This window comes from Notolabrus celidotus, chromosome 19 (genome assembly GCF_009762535.1).
Source record: "Notolabrus celidotus isolate fNotCel1 chromosome 19, fNotCel1.pri, whole genome shotgun sequence".
Taxonomy (NCBI): domain Eukaryota; kingdom Metazoa; phylum Chordata; class Actinopteri; order Labriformes; family Labridae; genus Notolabrus; species Notolabrus celidotus.
The window spans coordinates 20,263,785-20,285,167 of record NC_048290.1 but is presented as its reverse complement, the minus strand read 5'-3'; the positions used below and the strand labels follow the sequence as shown (position 1 = coordinate 20,285,167).

The 21,383-nt window shown below is 39.9% G+C and overlaps 1 protein-coding gene across 5 annotated transcripts in view; it reads right to left on the bottom strand.

Moving 5' to 3' along the window:
- Nucleotides 1–21,383, bottom strand: part of vav2 (vav 2 guanine nucleotide exchange factor) — a 256,669-nt gene that overhangs the window by 182,081 nt on the left and 53,205 nt on the right. The gene's annotated exons all lie outside the window — the stretch shown is intronic.

The following is a 21,383-nucleotide window of genomic DNA, read 5'->3' as shown; positions in this document are numbered from 1 at the left end:
GTGGAAATAACCACGTCCATCAGATGGCAAGGTAAATAAATAAATAAATAATACATTCACAGTTCCACCACAAATGTCCAGACTTTTAGTTCCAGGAGAAACTTTTAATGCTCTACTACACTGATGTAAACAAGCACAGACAGCAGATGCCATCTCTAATGGGGTCAGTGTTTTCATAGAAAAAAAGAAAAAGTTATATGTAGGCTGTGTCAGTGTTAAACTGGCATATAACCACCCAGCTGAAGCTATGTGTAACTAGCATCGGTTTTAAGACATTAGCATGCAAGGAGGACCAGATGCTGGTGGTACTAGCTCTGCTAACAATTACCACACTCTGGAAACCGATTTGACATCAGATACCCGCCGACTCTGTGATCTCATGTTTAGTAGCGTTACATAATTTGTGCTCAATTTTGACTGTTCTTACTTTTAGACTAGTTGGTTAGTGGGAATCAAATTTAAGTTAAAACAGCATGTTACAGAGAGTTACTTTGAAACTACTCTTGTCAAGAGACCAAAAAGAAATGGTAAATACATTCATTCATTCATTGGCATATGACAAAGAGGGTCCACTGAATGAAGAAAGTATTGAAGTAATCTATAATTTTCAGCATTTCCCATCCCAAAAGTATCTGAACTTTTAGGAAGTGCCCTCCCCCAAAACGAAAACACATTGAACCCCTCCTCTCCTTAGTCCCTGTTTAGGTTCCTACGGAGGAAACAAAGCCTGAACTGAAGGGGGATTCACTGTATACGTTTCTTGAATGGTGTTTTTCTTGTTCACATGTTTCAGGTAGTCTTGTGTGACATGTCTTGTATATGCTTGCATTGCTTATGTCCAGGTAAAAGACATTGATGGACCAGACTCTGTTTTCCAGCATAAGGTTGAGTGGTATTCATAACTCATTGAATCTCCTTGAATAGTGCACAGTTTTCTCCTTTCTTAAGTTTTACTTTCAGCACTATGTTGAAAATTTTATATAAGGAATGTACTACTGACACGGAGTTTTAATCATGCCAACAAGGGGGAAACCTTGGACTATTGCTGAATAGATAAATTGGCCAGTCCAACATACCAACTAATATTATAGCTGTAGATTGCTATCAACAATGGCTACCCGTCAGTTATGCAAATAAAGCACATCCCAACCAAGGATTAATAGCCAATATGGGGGGAATGATGGAGTTCACAGGGACCCCGAAGCAGCCCAGAAAAACTCATAACAAACTGCATATTAACTGCTCTCTGCTCACAAAAATATGAATGTTCCCTGTCCCTAAAATATGCCATCACACAGATAAACCTTAAGGGCTGGGGAACAGACCAAAAACTGCTCAGGAGTATTGAAATATTAATGACGAGCATCACTGCCTCCCATCTCTCATCTTTCTGTGTGTGAAGAACACATTACCTGGCATGTAAATCCAGATGCTGCTCAGATATGCTCTTTCATTTCTGTGTGTAAGTGGGATAAACTGGTGGCCATGGAAGCAGCAGACATGTGAGTGAGGAAGTCTGTGGAGTGGAGTGCTTGATTGTCTTTTCTACTGAGACCTCTGACAACATGCATCAACCTTATAACGGCTGCTGCATGAGAGTAATGTAGTTAAGCAGCCAGAAGCATTGCAAGTCACAGCTCACATTTGGTTAATGTTAGCATGCTTTCAAGGCAGTAACATCAGCACCAGTGGGTTTTCAGGTACAATAATTCCCTGTGAAGCATCCTCACTACTCAGGCATGAAAAGTTAACAGTTTTCTCATTTGCTATCAAGACATTAACTTTTGCATCTTAATTGGCGGCTTTGTATGGTCTTTTTATGTTTGTTTGTTTGTTTTTTTTGTTGTTTTTTTTTCTCTCTGCTTTCTCTCTACATTATTTATGTCTGTATGTATGTGTATGCATACGTATGCATGTGTGTGCATATGTGTGTTTATGTGTATATATGTATTTCTATTTATTTTATTACTTATCTTCGTTTATTTTGTTATTTAAAATCATTTCTCAACTAACATTTTCTTCACGTGTTTTCTATTAATTTATTTGTCTGTTTTTTATTTTTCATATTATCAATTTTATTTTATTTCATTTCGCATGTCTGAGCCCCTGTTTGATTGTATTTGTTTTGTCTTGTTACATTTCAAAAGTTACAAATAAAATATATATATAAAAAAAAAAGACATTAACTTTTGAACAGTTGAGTCATTACCCTGAAAGAAAACCCATGGGTATATTAGACTCTGACCTTTCCCCATCTACATATTTATGTTATTCTAGCATTGCTATTTTATAAAACAAATTACAAAACACAAAACGTTCAAAATCTTTCTACAGCGAAAGGCCACAAGAGTCATGAATATATACATTACAGATGGTCTGGGGCACACACTGGTTTGGCTCGGTTGGTTGAGTGGGCGCCCCATTTACATAGGCTACAGTCCTCAGGATTGACTGCTGGTTCTGTATCTGCTTGGTGCATGTCATCCATTACTGACTCTCTCTCTATCCCTCTGTATCATAAGGTTATTGATAACAGCCATCAGGAGCAGATCATAATTGCTTATCAGCTTAAAATAATCCATATATTGATTCTTTAATAATGATAATAATAATAATTGGTATAAACAGTATATATATATATATATGTATACAGTGAATCGATCCTATCATTATCAGTGTGATGAAGACAGCAGCCTCTGTACAGCGGGTACCCTCTCAACCAGCTGAGCTAAACCAGCACCCTCATATATATATATATATATATATATATTTTTTTTTTTTTTTCTGGTGAATCATTTTTGTTATCCTTTAATTAAGCAAACCAATATTTATAAATACATTATTTTAATTTAATGGTCAGCTCTATTGGCCATGTTAGTGTAAATGTATTCCCTCCTGCTCCATACGACCATGTAAGATATCACTATGAGCTTCTGCACTTTGATAAAACAATACAAAAATGTACTCATCGTACATAAAAGCAAAGTTCCATCTGATATGGTTTCCTGGTATTTTGTGGCATTTCATTTGTCCGTTCCTGGCCACACCTGAGAGCCCTGCTGACTCATTCTCATTCATGTGCGCACATCTGCTCTGTCCCAGTGTCATGGGTGTGAACCCCCATAACAGAGCTGCACGGGCCAGCGAAAAAGAAATTCGACTGGCTGGCTAGCCGAGGTGACATTTGCAGTTCGGCGACGGGGGTTATCGTATCTGCACATCCTCACGTGCAGTGGGGAGAGAAAGCTTATTTTCCCAGCCCAGATATGAAACGGTAACATTTGCTGGAGTGGTTTGGAGACGAGAGAGAGGGATGGCGGCTTGGCAGATATGGATCAGGAGGGGGAAGATGTGTCTGACATTCTAATGTATGTTTGGCGATAACAGAACCAGGATAGGGGTAGAGAGAATTGTTATGATCTTGATGAAAAAAAATACACCTTTTCTTGTGGAGTGGCGTGTTTGAGTGCACCTGGAAATAAACAGGCTGCGGTCATCTCCAAAGGCTCGGCTGCCCTCAGTACAATCCATCTGGAATTACCTCACTGTGGTCTGAGACACAAGTATGGCTAGGCACAGATATTCCACCATTTTCCTTTGGTTTTTAGAGCATCATGCACACACAACACTCTCAGATGACTCAAGCTTGACTTGTTTGACTACAATAATTCTACAATTCTCCTAAACACATGTTTGTATATAAAATTGAGTGTCAAAATAGTAAGCATTCAGGCTATTAAATCATCTAAGAGATACCAAGTGTTTATAAAACTGGTTTGTTTCAAATGATCTGAAGTTTCATTTCCATGAGCCAAACAGTACTCAGAGTATTTTGATTTATAACTTTAGTTTCCAGCAGCTCTGATTAATGGCTAATATTTGGCAATTAAAAGACCAGACAACAGGCCAAAGTAAATAAACACAAAATAGCCCACATACAGGCTGATTATGGAAATAATCATCATTAGTAAGAAATAAAAATAAAAAAGGCTCTTATTAACCAAACAAGTCAGAAGAGCTCATTTAAACCACATTCTTTCAATTACAGTAACAGATTGAGCTTCTCATTTCAAGGACTGCAGATTGGATAATTATTGCATTACTCAAGATCCCAGCGATCTGTCCGTGTTTCAAGAAACAAAAAGAAACTTTCTCCCACATATGGTTTTATGACTGAGCATTACAATAAAAGCTGATTGCAAATGAGGACAGCCTGCAGGTGTTTGTTCCCTTTTGGCAATTACATTACTGCTGCTTTGTTTGTGCACCTGTCGACTTAGTCTCATAACACTGCAAAGCTACCTCCTCTCCTCCTGTACTACAAGACTAAACCGTCTAATACAGGGCTCGAAATGTCCGTTTGAAAGAAACATAGTCCAGAGGAAAACATACTATGTGTTTGTCAGAATAGTTGAGCAGTTTCTGAAACACAATTTGTCATATGCAGCTCTGACTGTCACCAGCATCACTAATGACTCATTCCAGTACTTCAAATGGATGCTCAAACTGTGCTCCTCAAGGACTTGAGTCCAAGTTGAAAGTGGATTCATCCAGTTTTCATTAGATGCAGCCTTCACAGCAAATATTAGTGCTAAATCAGGCTTTATACAAATAATAGACGGTCTCATTTGTGTGCCAGATAAGGTTAAGTGAAGGAAAGGAAGAGACAGAAGTTAGATAGAGTAAATGGGAAAAAAATAGAGATATGAGGGAGGTGGTGGTGGTGGTAGCGGTGGAAGTGGTGGTGGGGAGTGGGGATGGGGGGACACAGAGGGACAGCCTTTGGGTGGTCTCAGCTGTAGTCATCCAGCAGACTGTCTACAAGGTGGTTTGTGTGCTCCACTGGAGCGACAGCTCTGATTTTGACTCATCAGTCAAGAGCAAACAACTCTTCAAAGGGGAAGACTTGTTGGGGGGGCGTGGAAAAGGAGGAGAGAAGCAGGAGCAGCAAAGAGGAAAAGAGTCAGGTAACAAAGAGCCATCACATCCCAGACAAGCCTTTCTACCTTATCAGTGTGAAACATCACAGAGAGAATAATGCATTACTGCTGTGGGAGGGGGCGGGCTTATCTGCACACACTCCCACACGCTCATATCCGACACGATACAAATTAGAGCTTCCTCATTAAAACCTGAGCAACGGCAAATTGAAGGAATGTGATGCAGAGAAAGTATCTGGATACGTATGATTAGGGAAGGAGAGAAGGGATCGGGAATGGGAATGGTGGGTAATTTTTCGAAAACTGAAGTTCTTTAGTGTGGAGACAAGGGAGCTTGAGGAAGGAGAGTAAAGGAGGACACATACATGAGGAGAGAAAGTGCAAAAGAGGAGGAGGAGGCTGCAGGTATGCAGGGCTAAAAGAATGCAAGGGCTGTTTGTAAATGTAAAAAATGATCAGAAAAAGCACAGCATTCATGATTCAAGAGTAGAGACATATTTGAAATGTTGAAATGGTATGTGTGGAATCGTTTTCCATCTTTTTACAGTATAAAGAGAAAGAAAACCTTTGAAATGGTGAGAGCTGGTTAGAAGACAAAAAATAGAAAATTATTGAGGCCAAACACGATCACAAGTTCTTTGGTGTGGCTTGCAGATAAAGTTGAAGATGCACATCATGAACTTGGCTCAGGCTCACCTTATTTCCCAGAGCAGCGATAACGCCTTTGTTACCTTGGGAAATAAGCTGTTAGTGCTAATTTAATAAAATGTATTAAATCACCAAACGAAAAGAGGATCATTTCTGTCAATTTGAGAGTCATTCAAGAAATCCCTGGAGGAACGTAACTTCACCCTTGCAGATGCTTTTTGAAGAAGATGAGAAATATTAAGCGGGAACAATGCCTCTCTTCGCTGCTTATAATTGTCAATTTATGAATCCAAGCGTGCAACAGTCAGAGTTTTTAAAAAATTGAAGGAATACACATATATGTATAATGACACTTTGTTCACATCACACCATCTCAGAAAATTAATCTGTGAATTACAGTTTAGAATCACTTTTTTGGAGACTTTGGAGCAAAAGAAAAAAAAAAAGCTTTAAAATGTAACATGAGCTGTGTTTCCCTTGGAGATAAATGAAGGATCAAAATGTTCATTGAGGAATTAAATAAATGAAAGAAACTTGTAAGGTAGAAGAGGAGGGGAGCGGAGAGATATGGGGATTTATAACCAGCAGACTGAGGTGAATCAGACAGATCATCAGATACTCAGACAGCCAGTCAGAGTAAGAGACTGATTCCTGTCTGGGAACAGTATGGCAGCCTAATACTCATCCACACACACACACACACACACTTAAACGCTTACACACAATATGCCCTCATGTTGTGTGTCAGGCAGTGAATCATTCTGCACCTCAGAACAACAGGAAGGGAGCTCTCTGCAGGTGAAAAAGCTGCAACAGGGAGCTCATGAGATCTTAAGGATAAAGGCCGGCTGTGCAGCTTCCGACGACCTATACACACATACCTACAGAAAAAATACACACTCGCATACACCAGGCACAGGTGATGATAGATCTCGTAAACTTTAGGTTTGGTTAATGATCCTGCAGCCAGGGTGTTGATTGCTTCCTGGTAAGGAGAGATTTATACCTGGCAATGATCAGCGCTGAATCCTTTCCAACAAACCTCATGGAAATATTTCACTATGCAGGGCAGCAACCGTTTATTAAACATTGTGACATATCCTTCAGTTTGGAGCACTAAGACTTGTTCATAACCAATAACATTAATAGCAAAAAGTAAATACAATAAAAAATAACACAATATATATATAAAGATTTAAAAAAAGAAAAAAAAACTTCTCAAAATATTTTTCTGCCCACATGACGCGTGCATTTTCAGACTTTGAGGTATGGAAAGTTTAATTTGCATTATGTGCCAAATAGATTCATCCAAATAGATTAATGCTTCTTTTTTTAATAGCATAAATACAAATCTTAAAGTTATAAAAATGAAAAATACAGTTGTAGATATCTGAAACCTTACAAAAAATGTTTTTTTTGCCTTAAGTTATGTCTCCCAGACAACATGTGTTTCCTTTGTATTGATGCAATTCATTTATGGAAATTAAATCAAATTCAAATGTACTAGAACTAAATGTCTTTCTTTCTATTTATGCAGTAAGGAGTTAAAAGGTTGGCTGATTCCTTTCTGAATAATATACATATAAAAGATTAAGATAAGCAAAAACTAATACAAAAATCCTCTTGGTGGCCTTTGTCAGGGTAATAATTACATATGATGTGAAGAGTCAATTTTTAATTCTAGACTTTGATTTCATGTCCCACGAGTCACCTGCAGGACCAACAACAAGTCGATGAATGGAAATCCCATTTCTGTCACTCTGCCAAGTTTTATCTCGTCTCTTTTAAAGATGCAAAATAAATCAATCTAAACATTTTTCAAGAGCACACACTTCCTGCTTTGTGATCTTTAAGTTCATTTAGTTAAATCAATACCTTCTTTGATGAATATTTTAAAGCAGAAAACGTCTCCTAAGACTTTCAAAAGCTACAAACTTGCAAGAGTTGAAAGAGAACAACTGTGCAGTATGTGGAATTCAACCAAGGTTAATGCGGGAGATTATCTTTTTAAAGACTGGTACAATGAATGTGTTTCTGAACCAGTTTATAAAGTGTTACAGTGGTTAGCGGATTTACACCCAGCAAGGATTAATGAACGCTAGGGCTCTTTTGCCCCACTTCCAGGTCACCCAGATGTTAAAGTCAGTGAGGAGAAAGGCCCTGCTCCTGCAAATTAGAGAAGAGGATGCTGCATGAATAATGCATCGCAAAAGTATGCAAATGCGTTAATCTTATCCTATTAGCCCTAAAAGCCTGTAAGCAGGCCTGGATTGACCACAGTTTTAAATCTGGTACAACCCTCTGCAGACGAGGCAGAACTGCTTAGTTAGCGAGGCCCACGTGGCTCATGTTAAAATATGGAAGTTAAATAGGCTAAGTGCACTTTATAGAAAGGTTAATCTCCATTACAAAAGAAGACAATTCAGCTCAGAGCATAGACTCAGGAGGGAGAAAGCCACCATGACTATAGAGCACAACTACATAATTAAATCAAGTCCACCTTCACCTTTAGACTGGCTACTCGAAAGAACACAAGCACACACTCTAATTGCGTGTAGGGCAGGCCTGAGATAAGAAGCACACGGAATGAGGAAGAAAGCATCCGTTGAACTCCTGTAACATGCCGTGAGTAACACGCTAGCCACATGGACACATATTAGGTCATTCGTGAGAGCAGAGAAGCGGTGAACCCGAAGCCAACTAAAAAGGAAGCCCCCTTCCTGCGAGAGTAAAGCTTTTGTGTAGGAGAGAGTGAAATAGAGTGGTGAAAAGAAAAAAAGAGGTGATATGTCTTCAAGGTACTGCTCTTTCCTCTCTCTACTGAAGCGGAAACGACCACGGCAAGGAACAAAGACTTGGCTCTCTTGGATGAAGTCACACGAGTGAAAGGGGTAGTGTTTCAACTGGTGGGGGATTTCAAATGTTAGCCAGAGTGCTAGATGGTGCATTATATGGAGTAATCATTGTATTATTTGATCATTTCAGATGATCTAACTCCAACCATGTTGAGAATAATTAAGCAAAGTTTGTTTCATGACTGACTTTGTCTGTTGCTTTGCCATTTTGGTCCACACACTTTTGGATGGAGTGGTGGGGATTTCTATTTTTAGTCATTTTTGATACATAACCTTGAACCCCGAAGACGAAAGGAGTCCATCCATCTGTACCACTAATCCTGTTTGAGGTCACTGGGGGCCAAGGCCAATCCCAGTTCCCATTGGGTGGAGTAGGGTGTACGTTGCTAGTCTATGTTGTCAATTGATTGAGACAAACAACCAGTCAAAGTCACACTTACAAATTCAAATAAGCAGAAGAGCAAATAAGAGTCACCAGGTAACCTAACAAGCATGTCTTCGGACTGCGGTAGGATCCCAGAGTTCCCTGAGGGAGCCCCCGCATGCACATGGAAAACATGCACAATTCACACATTCAAACTAAGAACCTTCCTGCTGTGAGGCGACAGCAGTAACCACTTAGCCACCATACGGTCCCATGGGGTGTCTAATCCTTTTGATTTATTTTTGACTACTCTGCTTGCACCACAAGGAGTACAACAGACATTAGTGATTACTAGAGGATGAACCCTAATGACTTTAATGATGCCTTCTGTTTTTGGAAGATCATCACTGAGGGTTTCACATTTCCAATTTGACTATAAATTGCAACAACTATTGGATGGATTTGCATGAGATTCCTTTTAGGCATTCATAGTCACACAAAAAAATGAACCCTTATGACAGAGTTTCCTTTCTCTTCAGCGACAAAGGTTGACATTGTTGCCTTTCAGCTGAACATTAAACAACAATAGTTGTGGATGCTGGGGATAAATCTTTGTTCCTTAGATGATTAATGACTCCCTGACTCTTCCTCAAGGGCCTATCTGAGGTTTGCATTTGTGAATTAGACACACTTGTTTCAACAACGATTGGAATAATTGCTATGCAATCTTGTGCTCACTCAAAAGTACAATGATAAATCTGATTAACTGATAAAAAAGGAAAACCAGCAAGCATATTCATAATCCGCTCATCATTCAAGCCATCAATGCATAAAGCAGACAACCCTTAGTCACTGCCCTTTACACCTTCATGCCCCTCAAAAGATAAACTGTAGTTGTGCAGCTGATTCTGCACTAAACTAACTATATAGTTCAACTAATCACATTCCCACAAGCCTCAGTTCTACTGTGTGTTTAGAGCTAATTTGCAAATATTAGAATACTACCAAAATAAAGTAAAATTGCCAACCTGGTAAGAATACTAAGCTTGTGAGTATTGTAATTGTGAACGTTCTGTCTGCTGATGTCCAAGTTAAGCTCAAAGAAGAATTGACTTCCTCATTGCTTCTAAAAAACCCCACTGTGCAATGGTTGTGTAACAGCTATGGTCAATGACTGACTCCACTGAGCCACAGCTGCCTCTTAAAGATCAAGACATTGTGGAAGTGATAGTGTACAAAATAGGAACCGTGATCTCTTGAAGCTTGAAGTCCTTTGTTTTGATGACCTGTAGAACTTCCTCCTTCTGTTGCCTTTGTGGCCTGACCACATTTCCTCCTTTCCTCACAACAGAAAAAACAAGCAAACAAATATGTTCACCCGCCTACTTCCTTTACTCTCCCACTTTGTACAGTCAATGAACTTGGTTTCCCTGCCTTCATAGGCCATAACCTCTTTATATTCAAAACCAAATCAACCCTTTCTGAAGTTTTAAAAGCGTGTTTCAACCATATGTTCAGACATATGTCTTTATGCATTAGTCTCAATTATTAAAATGTATAAAACAAAGTCTATCCCCATCATGTTGTTATTCACGCTGTTGCTGTGCTCTCAAAACTTTCACCACAGAAACATTTTTCATGTAAAGCTGGGCTAGGCAAGAGTGTGTGTCCAACTGAGTTTCAGATGCTGAGATAAAAGATGGAGAGCGCAGCAGGGAGCTTAAGACAAAAGCAAAATAAAATGAATAAAAGCCTTGACTATTATCATCTTAATTCTACCTGACTGGGTTTTTCTATTTCCCCTGACCTTCAAATGCTTTTTTCATTTCTTTTCTCTTGGTCCAGTAATAATTCATAAACCTTCTTTCCTCTGAAGTGGAAAAAAAAGAAACTACATGCAATATTTCTACATTTGTTTTGATGTTTTTGTTATGTGCAAGGGAGGCTTCACCTTTGCATGACTGGCTGCAACTCTATTTGCACTCTTAAAGACAGGCAGCTGTTTTTCACAACATCCTGTACTAAATATCATCGCCATCGTTCGTCTGGATGCCTGGGTGGCTGTCCTGTGTTTGATTTCTTGTTGCTATGTTTTGAGCCTATCAACTTTAAGGCACTGTGTTACATGCTTTACTCCAGGTCAGAAAAAAGCTTAGATGCTTTAAAATCAAAGACTGCAAGACACAAAAACATATTGTTGCACAATGCAGTCTGGCAGGTTTAATCCACTCTGCATTTAAAAATGAAACTGTGTTGTATCTAGGCAATGCAGGCCCATGCTGGGGAAACTCAGGAGAAGTGTGAATATTTCAGGCTTTCCCACTCAGGCTTAGCTGCAGACTACAGGCTTGATAAATGTGAGAAGGAGGTCCGCTGATATCCCAGACACCCATGGATCAATGGCCAGGTAATTTATGACATTGGACCAGAGAGAGGAAGACTGCATCTGTCTTTTTCCCCGCTGAATTTCCTTCATGACGTAAGGCTCATTGTGGTGATTTAGATCCCCCATATGATCCATACCGTTCTCTTTATTTCCCCTCACAAAACAAACACTTGTGTCATACACATGAGTTCAGCATTACTCAGACAAATATCCTGACTTCACTGAGCCCAGACACATTCACACTGCATTAAGTCCCGCGGTTCAAAATAATGTTTGGCAGAGCAGTGCTAGCTCAGGCTTACGCACACACGGCTGAAGACCGAAAGGAATTGAAATCCGAGCAGATTTGCGTGTTTGACAGCAGAGTTACATAAACATTAGCACTCACTTAACACTTCAAATGTATCCTACATGGCTTAATCAAGATGACTGACAGTTCTCTGGCTCCAGACGAAAGCCTTAGCTTTATGTAACCCACGTGTTACCTGAAATAGACAGTATTACACTCAAGTAATTAATTTTTGCCTTCACCTTTCATTAAGTCACTTTTCTTAATATGCCTCCACTAGAAACACTTGAGTTTACTGAACTGACAGGGAAACAACAAAGGAAAATACAATGGTGGACGTCCACATAGGTAGTTTTTACAACAGTTTCTAAGGAAAATACACACTTTTTATTTAATATATTCTTGCGAGCCATAATTTAAATGTACTTTGTACAAAATCATTAAACAAAGAAACATGTCAGCTTTTAAAATATGATTTATATGGATTAAGAGACACAATGTTTCATAAGCTGCTGTAAGATAAACAACAAGTTAGTAATTGTGCATTCTGAGAGGGGCAACACTCAACAGGAACTATCACTTCATTCACGACATTCACGAATGGGCTGAGTAGCATTTTAACCAAACTCTGTTGGACACGATACTTGGTGAAATTTTGTGTGAGGCCGCAACAGCTCTCAACAAAAAGCTAAAACTAAAATCCGGATTGCCAGACTCAACGTCTCTATTAACAGCTTAGAAATGTATGTTCAGTGGCACCGGTGGTCTAGCAGTCTAAGCGTACCACATAGACAGAGGTTAGTCCTCATAACAGCGGTCACAGCCTCACCCATTTGCTTCATGTCTTCCCCCACTCTCTCTACTAGCCATATTTCCTGTCTCTCTTCAGCTGTCCTATCAATAAAGGCAAAAATGCACCAAAAAATATAACTTTAAAAAATAAGAAAATAACAATTATGTCCAGAAAAAACTGACACCACTCCAGATTTTACCTGGAATCATTATCTCTACATGCGAGCAATTAAAGTCTAGTATCTCTTGGATAACAACACAGGCATGCCGCAGTCTACTTAATGAGGTAGTGATTTGGTGACCACCTGACAAACCATTGAACAAAGCAGAAATGCAAGCGTATCGTATCATCAGCCGACATGAATAAGAAAGACTGGTGGGGGACATTCCGGGGCACATGGATTAAAAATGAACTTCTTTGTTCTTTGCATTATTCAGTCTGAAACATACTGCATCTTTTTGATATTTTATACAGTTTGTCATTTCTGGCACATAAAAGACCCAAATGAGAACATTATCTTTGAGTAAAGTAGGATTATTTTTCATTGAATGCAACATTTCTCCAAACTTCCAAACACAAACCACTGAAAAGTACATCTACATACTTTTGCAGTGGTCTCCTCTTCTCCTTGAGATGTGCACTGCACAGGCATTCTGTCTTAGTTGCATTAATTTCAGCAAAACTTGATGTTGATCAACCTTAGTTGGAATCAACTCCCATATGATCTATAACAGAGACTAGCTAGCATTAGTCTCTGTCGTCTTTGTGCCAAACAGTTCAGACATACAAGCACAGAAAAATAAATGCGTACAACAGATCAGGACGGTTGGTATAATTGTCTTCCAAAGTTTAATCATTAATAATTCAAGTCATGCTTTCAGTGAAAACACCTCAGTATTGCATAATGTGGCTTTAAAAGTATACTTGCTTGATATAACACCTCTGTTATAATGAGTAAATTAGGCGATAACCATATTTGCTTTGACACACTAGAAAAAACCCCAAAAGTATCACATAGGAATTCGCTAAATTGTGACATTTTTAATCATTTTATGTAAAATATAACCACCAGGTTCATTAAAAATTTAAATTACAGCCTGGAGTTGCACTTATGAACACATATATTATCTTCTAATGCTTGTACCTTGTATACTCAGGGAACAAAAGCAGGCAAGTCCCTGAATCTCTTCTGATATTCTAACGGTGGAAGATGAGAGGCCAAACCCCTTAGCATTGTTAGAGCCGGATGTTTGCCTGTCCTTTGTTTGAGGAGGCTATCAGGTACACAGGGGGCTGCAGCTCCATGCTCCTGATGGCTCCGATTATCTCCAAGGTGACTAACACTATTAACATGGAGAACAGCCTGTTAATTACCCAACTGGCTCTAGGGCCGAGCTCAGCCGGCTTTAATCATCATACCCACAGCTTGGATAAACAATCATTCAATCATCGCACAGCTTTGCTGCGACACACAATACAGCAATCAGCCAATTTGCAGATTAAGTGATTGTCCGGGTGGATATAATGTGAGATACTGTTTACATCCACTCAGTAGTGCAATGGACAGTAGAGAGCTTTCAGATGGCACTCAACAAGAGTCCATACAACAAGAGACCACAGGCACACACTTGTAAACCTGCTGTTCAGATTGATTTAATGTAAAGCTGCATGAAGTTCAAACACAGAATATTTGACAGCTTGTGTTTGAACATTCTGATACTGCAATATTTACACAGAACACTTGAAAATTATCACCGGCTGCCACTTTTAGAGAGGAGTTATGGTTTTGTCAAATGCATCTTTACAATGATTTAGAAATTACATACAATTTGTCCCACACCAGATGAAACCTGGGTGGGTTACAAAAGTATATTTCAGACGCCCAAGATGATTTTCATAGTTTCCTTCCTTCCTTTTTTTGTTATTTCAAAACAGTGTAAGATCTCTATCTGCAATCAATGCACTACTTAATCTCTCTGCCATTTGTGTCAGATGACCTGCAGCACCTTGCATGCTTTAAAATTGACCAGAGAAAGAGGGAGGGTCCTACAGTAAATCCCTGTCAATGCAATCACTTCATGTGATATCTCATGTTGATTGTTGTGAAATCTTATGTCATGAACAAGCCTCATGCACACACAGATCCCCTGTTGTGATGGTGGAGTATCAAGGGAGAGCTTTCAGAATGTGAGTTGTGTTATGGCGGCATCTTTACAAAGACGCAGCTGATGAATGTTGTTTAAAGATCACACATATACAGCAAATAAAGGGTAGGAGGCAGGGCGGGACACACTGCTGTGTAAAGTAGGTACAGCTGGTGCAGGGTTTGTTTGTAGGGAGGGGTACCAACTGAATGAAATTTGGTGCACAAATAAAAGTTGTTTGGGAACACATACTGGAATGAATTGGAGAATGAAATACTATTAATATATAAACTGATCTAATAATATAAACTTTTGCCACCACACTGCCCCCGTTACGATGTCATTCTGGGGGAAGCACCAATGTAGGAGCTGATATGGGACTTGGTCCATAACTATTAGCCATATTCTAGATTATTTCTTCAAGCAGTTCTTATTATTATATTAGGGATGGACATTTCAAGCCAAAATACTACTCGATAATCATTGGCATCTATTCAACCATTATTCAAATAACCCCCATGCACGCACGCACGCACACACATGCAAATACAGAGAGAGACAGAGAGAGAGAGAGAGAGAGAGAGAGAGAGAGAGAGAGAGAGAGAGAGAGAGAGAGAGAGAGAGAGACCTGTCCCATTAACAGCCTGTTTTTTGTGGCAGTCAAGTTAACCAGCAGCAGGACGAGGAACTGCTAGTAGCGGACACTGACAGCGTCTGTCTCAATCTTACCTCTGTGTTTCTGTGACGCAGCAGTGTGGCGTGCATATTTACATTTTACAGCCATGCTCAGTCTCTGGAAATACACGCGTAGTGCTGTGAGAATCGGAGACGAAGTAAATTGCAGTGACTGTCGCCAATGTTTTCTTCTTCTTTTGCAAATTTAATGCCGTTAGCATTCTTCTTAGCAAACAGCTTTGACCGTCTGGCGCGAATACTGTATTACAACAAGGCTCCGGAAAAAACGATGAAAAATTGTACTTTTAAAATGAGACAATATTTAAAGTTACTCTTCGATTTTTAAAAAAGGAACGAATATTCGAATATTCAAAAATCATTGCCCACCCCTAGTTCTTAACAGACAATATTTGATCAGGTAATCTTTGGAATATGTCCTGTCTTTCTTTAGCTTTCCCTTTCAAAATAAAAGGCCAAATGGTGACCAAAATAAGCTTTAAAATAAATCTCAGATAAAAGCAATGAAAAACTGTTGACGTCAAACACTAATCTGTATACATAATATGATTCTACAAATAAGTATCCCTGAAAAAGTATGTTTCACAGAATAGCTTCATGACTTTCTACAATCCAGAGAAAACAATGAATCATTCCTGGGAGCAGTTTATTTTGACAGATGGACTAGTAGACGCAGTAAAACGTGATGAGACCAGTGTCATCAGAGTCATATTTAGCTGTTCCTCCTTCGCTGCGTACGACCATGTTGATGTAATTAGGGCATACAGTGAGTGGGCAGGTTTTTTTTTTGGGTGTCTCTCACCCGTCAACAGTCTAGTCTTAATGAAGCAACAATGTTTACACTTCAGCCTGACAGCTTAAGGTCAGTGAAAACTTGAACACTGTCCTCTGTCACAATGCATCACGTTGGAATGCTTATTCTGTCCCATGTGAACCTCTACGACCACATCATCCTCGTATAGGGAGGATACTTGCTGTATATGCTGCCCCTGCAAATTAATTCAGAGGGCTTGTTGGCACTGTCCCTCACAATTAATCACAGCTGGGATTAAGGTGTTGCCACAGTGGGGAGAAAAGGAGAAAAGGCTTCAGTGGAGGAGGCCTTTCAGGGTGATGTGCAGGTTTTTTGTGTGTTTATGAGCATTATACAAAGATGTAAAGGGAGTGTTGTTGGTGCAAACCTCTAATCTTCATGACATTTAATTACCAACATACACTTTCCCCTCTGCACCATCTGACAACAAGCTCATAAGTTACCCACTCCTGCCTCCATGATCTTTTCTGCACTATCCTCGGTGATACTGAATTAACTGCTCACATATCTGTGACCCACCCGTCCTGTCCACTCACAGGTAGAGTGCAGCGAAGTCTAAGATATCAAAAAGCAGACAGCGAAGAGGCTTAGCTCTTATCTTTTTTTAAAAGATAGTCAAAGTGAAGTCTGCGAGAGAAAGAGATACAAAGACCCTTGTCAGACGGATATAGCAGCAGTTGAGAGCAAGGAAGGATCAAACGTCCAGTTTCTGCCGGTAATCCTCCTCGAGAGCCGCAGGAGAAGGAGGGAGGGGGAGAATGGGGGAGAAGACAAGAGGCTGGTTGCCACTGAAAGCAAATGTTACTAGCTTTTTTCTCCAGTAGGCAAGGAGACGCCAGCCCCTCCATGGCTCTCCAGACAGTCTGGCACACAGGCCACAGGAGGAAACCTTTGGAAAGATCAGAGCCCCCAGCCTCAAGCATGGAAAGAGTATGTGTATATATTCAGCACTTATGTGAGAGTGAGAGTGTGTATGTGTGCCCATATGCAGCTGTGAATGCCTGTCAGAGGTAATGCTGTGCCTGTTCTATAATTGGAGGTTTCTGCCCACATATAATGTCAGTTACATTTGCGACATGGCAGCGGAGCAAAGAATTCCAGAACAGCAGAGGAAGTCCTTTTTTTATTCCTCAAAGATAAGCCCCAAGAACATGTGGACGGTATTTAGATATTCAACAGATATGTCACATGGTGTAACATCAGAAACTGAATCAAATATTTAACTTTACCCCTGGATCCTTTTCACGAGCCAAGTCAGTGTGGTCAGTAAGCGACTAAATGAAGGGTTTTCTTTTCCTCTAAATATCTCTGCACGCTAACTTCTAATGTGGTGTTGTACAAAAAGATGTGTCCAAACTACAAAAAATGAATAATTTTCAATGAGTTAACAAATCCATCAATACGTTAAATACAGACTGGCTAATATTGGACAATAGGAGGTTGAAGCTGTTGTAGGCCTTGGTTGATACTGATGTTTGCCCCAGATTATCTGGTAAAGTGAGGTGAGTATCGATCTAGGCTTAATCCTACCCAGGAACTAGCAGGCTCATCCTAGCCATCACAACAGTGTCAAGCATGTCTGGTGTGTAGGATCTGGAAATCTGAGTGATTACATCAGTTTTACCTGAGCCAGATTACAACTGCTGATGAGAGAGAAGTCAACAGGAGACAGAACAGCTGATTCTGTTACCAATGGACAGTTGCTGATCTAGCCCTTTAGGTTATGTTAGCTAGCACACTACTGTTGACATAAAACCAACAGGTACTATCTCAACACTAGTGCACATTTAAAAAAAGAATAATATGCAATCCACATTGACCCCGCCTCCCCCCACATTTCTAATTTCCTGGATTGGTCAGCCTAATCTTTTTTTTTGCCTTCCTGCAAAATTGTGGCAATCTGTTGCACCATATTACTCTCTGTTTTGTCAATACAGTGTCCTGTAGTGAATGGTCTGCTTGCATCTTGTAGTGTTTGCATGCTTTGAATCAGAGTTTATCCTCATGAGTGTGATGCCATCAGATTGTAAACTTGCTTAGGGTTTCTGAAAACTTCTGCTGTGTTAGCTCAGCTTTGTTGACTGAATTTATGAGATAAGTTTATGTTGCATCTGCAACGCAACTTCTAAGCAGATAACTTGAAAAGCTGGCAGCTGATGACACAAAAAAGCCCACATGTAGGACATTTACAAGATGGGAAATATTTTCTTTTTCCTTTTTTTAATTTTCAGAATTTTCTGCAAGTTAATTTATGTTGATCCTCAATCATCAAAAAAAGAAAAAAAAGAAAAAATAACCTGGAAGGACTAACAGTGGGTCTAAAGAACAAGAACAGTTTATTCTGATGTGTGGACTGAGTCATGAAAGCAACATGACCAACAACTTAAAAGATCAGTGGAAGAGCAACGCAGCCAATCACCAACAGCCATAAGCTATGGTTTCAGGAGCATCCCGGAGGGCAGAGGTGAGAAAATGTGAGAGGAAGAAGCAGCTTGATCGAGCAGCTCCCTCTTCTCCATCTCCCACACACTTGGACAGCGCCTGCAGCAGCTCTTTAAAAATAGGAGGCAGAAAAAGCTGTCACTCTGGATTTAGCCTACTTTCCAATGTGCCCATTAATTCCAAAGCAGATGGCAAAAAAAAAAAAAAAGAGTGAGAGTGAGATAGCAGGAGAGGCGTCTACTAAGCTACTGAATAAGAGAGTGGGCTGAACCCTGTCTCATTTGACCATCACAGGTCATGCAATGTTAGTCAAATAACCTGTAACACATTATAAGGCACCATTTCCTAATTTTGCATGATTAATCTATGATAAAGTGTTATCTGATATAACTTTAATGCAGCCCTCGACTTGAACTCACAGAGAGCTGATCACTGTGCATGCAGAGTCTGTCTGTGTGTCACATTATACTGTGAAATGTCAACACTGCATGCATGCGACGTGACAGATAACGCTCAGTTAAGCTAAACAGATCCCAAGACAGTGTAGTCATGCAATGTGGTTCACACGAAGAACCACTAACAGGACCAGAGTGTTTACCTGTAAAGCTTACACCTGTAGTGCATGTGCTGTGTAGTGTTATGAGATTCACATGCAAAAGAAGACAGTGAGTTTTTTGTTCAATGAGAAGTTACTATTACAGGACTTTATACATCATCAGACATTATTGATGACATGCAAGCAAGTCAGCTGTGTTTAATATTCTTCTTGTCCCTCTACTTCTCCATGCAGGGTGTCAAATGGGTGTCAGAGCTGCTGTCAGGGGGCTGGACAAAGCTTGGTAAAAGTTGGAGGGGGATCTGAATTTTAAGCAGAAAAGAAAGAAGTAAAGCTGAATTACTGAAGTATTTTTAAACCCTGCAAATTCACAAGTTACCAAAAGCACAGAGTGTTATTTTGGTGTACATCCCTGCATGTTTTTTTATCTCACAATGTCACAGAAAGGAAAATACAATGAAATCACTTTTACCCAGTATCTTTTAGCCTTATGACCAAAGTCTACTATAAACACACTTCAAATCATCCAAATGAGATTGCTCCTGGCTTGTTTGGGGGGGGGGGGGCTTTTTTTGTCAACAACTCTGAAGTGGTTGACAGGGATGATTTTGACGACCACAAGGACCAAGTTCTCAGGCCTGTGGGGTTGGGGGAGTGGCTACTCTCAAAAGAACATAGTCCCCAAAGACCAACAGTGGTTACTTTGACACAACAGGAAGTAGTAATATCCTAAAATAAATCTCTGGATCATGCAAAATGTTTGTGCTTGTATGCACATGTTTATCATTATCTTTTAATAAGATTGTAGCCTTATCATAAACAAGATGCTATGTGTTTCTCAGCTTGGCAGCATTTTATGAGGGAGACTTTGCAGAGAAAGGAACTCACTGGGAAGTATAACTCTGCTCAAAGTTTTATCGATCAGTGTATTCACCTTCCATTGTAGGCACTTATCATCTAAGCCTATGGGGGGACTTGTGAGGTGGTAGGTCAGAGTCTAAATCAAATTTGTTTCCTCAAATTCAATAAAAGGAGGCAGAGATGGAGAAACAAGCTGGAGGAAAGCTACATCTCTATACGATGATGTAAACGCTCCCTGCAGACTGGGAGAAATTGCTGGCGGCAAACACCTCTGCCGTAAAGACCTAACAACCCCTCACAATGCTGATGAAGCTGTTCCTATATGCTGGGAGGAAGATGAAGCAATCAACCCAACCGCAATCAACCTATCGCTAATTAATTAACACACAAGCCCGTTGTGAGTATAGCTTATGCATGGTAAGTTTGGTAAATCATATCACAAACAAGACGTCCTCAAGGACAGCCATTAATCACCACATCAGACACCATGACGAGCGTCCTTGTGGTACGTCTGTTCTCCCAGATTTATAGGCTTAGTGCTTCTCCAAAGGTTTCAATGTTGTGGTATCAACAGTTACACATCCATGTGGGAATTTCCTCATGAATTAATTTCCTGAAACTATTCAGACATGTCAGCTTTTGCTGTCTGACACCCCAGAAAGGATGATGTGTCTGAGCAAGAAAGAAGAAGTGAGAAGAAAAGGAGAAGAAGATATATGGATGAAGGAATATGGGAGGGAAGAGGACGTGGTGCAGGAGGTGGTGAGCAATCCCCATGTTTATCTTTAAGAGGACCAACGAAGAGGGGTGAACTCCCATCTAAAACTAATCGAACAAGCCTGTGATATGACGTCAGCATCTCCCACGCCAGGACAGTCATCCTCATCATTACAGCTGAGCAAGCCAGCTGAGTGAGGCAGGAGGCCAACAGGGACTAAATGAAGCCATGTTTGTAATCTGTAGTGCCAAAAAATTCAGTCATGTAGACACAAATAAACCTGCAGTTGTAGTTAGAAGGGTGGGGTTGAAATCAGATAAGACCCACCTTAAACCTCTGACTTCCAAAGCAAAATATCCAATATAATTTGATTGGCTTAAACTAATTTGTTGCTAAATCTCCAGCCCACACGTTTTTATTATTTCTCCTGCAAGATGACTTTAAATTCCACAATGGCCTTACTTTTTTAATCATTGACATAAAAGTAAGACCAAAGAAAGTTCTTTATAGCGATGAAATGTTTCCACCCAGATCACAACTCTTCTCAGAGCAATTTAAAATAGCTAGGAATGATAATTGTTTTACTTTTTGAAAGAAAAAGGTGTGTTGAAACATGCTTAGCAATCATAAGTTTCTGGGTTTGAAGTGGTCAGCCAGCTGTGGCCTTCTTTAGCATGAAAGTTGCATTCTCTTCCAAAAGCACCCTGTGTTCTCCTGGTATCCATCAGAAATACATGAAAGTTAGGTGAACAGGTGAACCCAACATGCCGCTTGGTGTAAATGTAAGCATGAATCATGATTGGTTGTCTCTTTGGCCCTTTTCATATTAAGAGTTTGAAACAACACTGTAACACAGCTCGGTACATCATGCCTTTGTTCT